Source organism: Aegilops tauschii, chromosome 7, assembly GCF_002575655.3.
Source record: "Aegilops tauschii subsp. strangulata cultivar AL8/78 chromosome 7, Aet v6.0, whole genome shotgun sequence".
Taxonomy (NCBI): Eukaryota; Viridiplantae; Streptophyta; class Magnoliopsida; order Poales; family Poaceae; genus Aegilops; species Aegilops tauschii.
The window spans coordinates 523,989,620-523,992,417 of record NC_053041.3 but is presented as its reverse complement, the minus strand read 5'-3'; the positions used below and the strand labels follow the sequence as shown (position 1 = coordinate 523,992,417).

Sequence of the window (2,798 nt, the reverse complement as noted above, 5' to 3'; positions counted from 1 at the left end):
GAACAAGGGTGTTTTAAACATATCCCGTTCCTTTCCTGTTACCAAGGTAACATCTAGAATATATGTTGTTGCAGTTCGGCACACAACCTTCTTCACCAATCCTCTTCTTCGGGGGATCTTCTCCTGGAGATGATGGAAAGCGAGACACCTCCACCGGTCTCCTCGCGCAATAGGGCAGACGACCTCGAGGTGTCGTCCCGGAGAGTCTCTCCCGATCAACAAGTGGTGCGAGGGGTGATGAAGACACTACCCGAAGGTGATACTTCGGTAGCCCAGGGTCCGGGGGCCAACAACGAAGGCCCCGAACTGTCCGGCCTACAGCCAGAGTGTAACATCCCAAATTTTCAATTTGGAATGTTATACATAGGTCATTCTTGCATTTCATATTTTATTGCATTTTCGTTTCGCGATCCTCGAAATTCTAAGCAACTCAAGGACCCTCGGAGAGAGTTGGGGATTTCACGTTTTTCATATTTGATTTTTATCAAATATTGAAACAAGGATCACTTTGGTTTTAATTTATTTTCTCTCCAAAAATATTTCATATTAAAATATATGAGAGGAGATAATCACTACAAGAAATATGTCAACTTGTGACCCTCACTATTGGCCGCTGAAAGGTCATTGTTTTTCATTTGCGGCCTTTTTTTGACCAAAAAACAGAAGGTCAAAAGCTGGCGGTCGTAAACTGAAATTAACGACCTTCTGTAAAAGGTCGTTGGTTCTTTGACCAAAATTTTGGTCACTAGCAGCCTCCCCAGACCACGTAGGCATCCAGCGTGGCAAGCTGATGTGGCACAAGAATCAGCCCGGTCCAATTCGGTTTTCTACATGGGCCTAGCCCAACAATTCGGCCTTTTTAATGTATTTTTTCCTGTGCTTTTATTAGCTACATGGGTCTGGCCCAACAATTCAGCCTTATTGATTTCTTTGCGTGGCCCTTTTAACAGCAGATTTTCTTTTTGATCATGTATTTTTTTGGGCCATTTCTTTGTTGGGCCTCCCATGTTTTTCCCTCAAAAATAATTGTCCAATATAACTTGGGCCTAGCCCAGTTCCGAAAAAATTGATCCAATCCAAAAACAAATATTATGCCATTGACATTACAACACATCACACCACAAGATATCTTGGGCCTAGCCCAGTTCTAACACATTATCAAAGCAACATACAATGTTATTATTACAACCATTCATTCCAGCAATACGCTTTGAGGCTGGCTGGCTGGCTGAGCTACTACTGACTGACTGCGGGCTAACTCTAAGTTTTTACACCAGGTGAATCAGAAACCTAACGCTACTGCATTTGCATGGCGCTGCTGAAATACTCCAGGATCGTGAAAAAAATAGAACTAGCCTATCTGGTACTTCACAGCAACCAAACATGTAATCTGCTTAATGGAAAGATTTCTTCTCCAAGTCCCGCTTCTCCCTTAGCAATGACAGGCTGATGCAAAACATCTGAGCATTCAAAAGAGAACAAAAGGTATGTCACTGATAGAATACAGAGTACTTTTAAAATAAAAAGTAAAGAAACACCGGTATATTATCATTCTACATATTATTATTATTAACAAGATCATTCTACTTATCCAGAATATGGCTATTCATCAAAATTGAGAATTGAATTGGCACATATGACAAACTTAGCAGCAAACGAGCAAGGTGCATGATTCAAAGTTACAACAGATCGAAGTTCCATTTGAGTATAAGGAATAACATTCATATTCAATCAATAGTACCTATTAAACTACCAGGTGCGTGATTGAATTAAACAGACACTAGCTATTCATCTTGCCATCTACTGTAACAGAGCAACTATGTCAAAGTTAATTCTGTGTATGTCACATGATACATGCATCAGGCACCTACCCAACTACAAGTCAGGAGGCCACTACTATTAAACCAACTCAAGTGAGAGAGCCAACAAACTAGGTAGGATCTTTCCTTATCACTAAAATTAAAAATTTGAGCACACCAAAAATTGATTGTGTATCATAAGATGATCCTGAGAGTGCAGCACCATGTTACCATCTCTAAAGCTTAGCAGAATAAGCAGAACAAAATTTCATGTAAAATCTTGGTATAACCAGTAGATTATCCCCTAACAGAAGCTATTTAGGCTCCAATACACATGGCACAGCAAGCAGAGACTAAATAAGCCACGGCATGAAACAAAGCATGGTATTACAGGAGCTTAGAGATGGAGCTAGAGGTAGGAGATGGACTCACCGGAGAGGAGGTTGTAGTCGAAGCCGCACACTGGCACCGCCGCCAGCGTCACCCTCTAGAGGAGACGCTGCCGCTTCATCAACAGACTCATCTGGTACAAGGAGATCATCAAAATCCATCACACTCATGATCATCAAAACGCAGCAGGAGGAGCAAATACAAGTTTAGCCCACCATGAACAGGGGCGCTAGGCAATCCAGTAGCAATGTCATATATAGGAAATAATAACAGGACCTTAGATAATTAGTTTTCGTTCTTACTGACACACAAGTTGACAGAATGTACTCAATATATTCTAATAAAAAGGATTGCGAGCAGAGGGAGAGGGCTGTGGAGATGGACATGCTACCTGCTGCTGCGATGGTGCCTCTTGGTGGTCGTGCTTGAGCTCCTCCTCCTGATGCTGCTCACTAACCTGCAGGAGAAACAAGACCATGGGTGAGCTGCAGCACAAGCACATACAAGTGAAGGTAAGGAGAAGAACCTAGAGAAGAGATTTGCTCTGTCCTCCTCCGTCCGTGCCCGTCCTCCTCCTCCTCCGTGCCTATGTTGAACAACCTCCATTCC

General features: G+C 42.5%; 1 long non-coding RNA gene across 2 annotated transcripts; it reads left to right on the top strand.

Annotated features, from left to right (window-relative positions):
- Nucleotides 1-689: 689 nt before the first annotated feature.
- On the top strand, nt 690-1,898 carry LOC120969515 (uncharacterized). Of its 2 annotated transcripts, XR_005763797.3 has the most exons (3): nt 1,194-1,485; nt 1,596-1,756; nt 1,864-1,898. It is a non-coding gene; the product is annotated as an uncharacterized lncRNA (long non-coding RNA). The 2 variants fall into 2 exon arrangements; XR_012188451.1 differs by having other exon boundaries at nt 690-1,485; nt 1,596-1,868.
- Nucleotides 1,899-2,798: the final 900 nt, after the last annotated feature.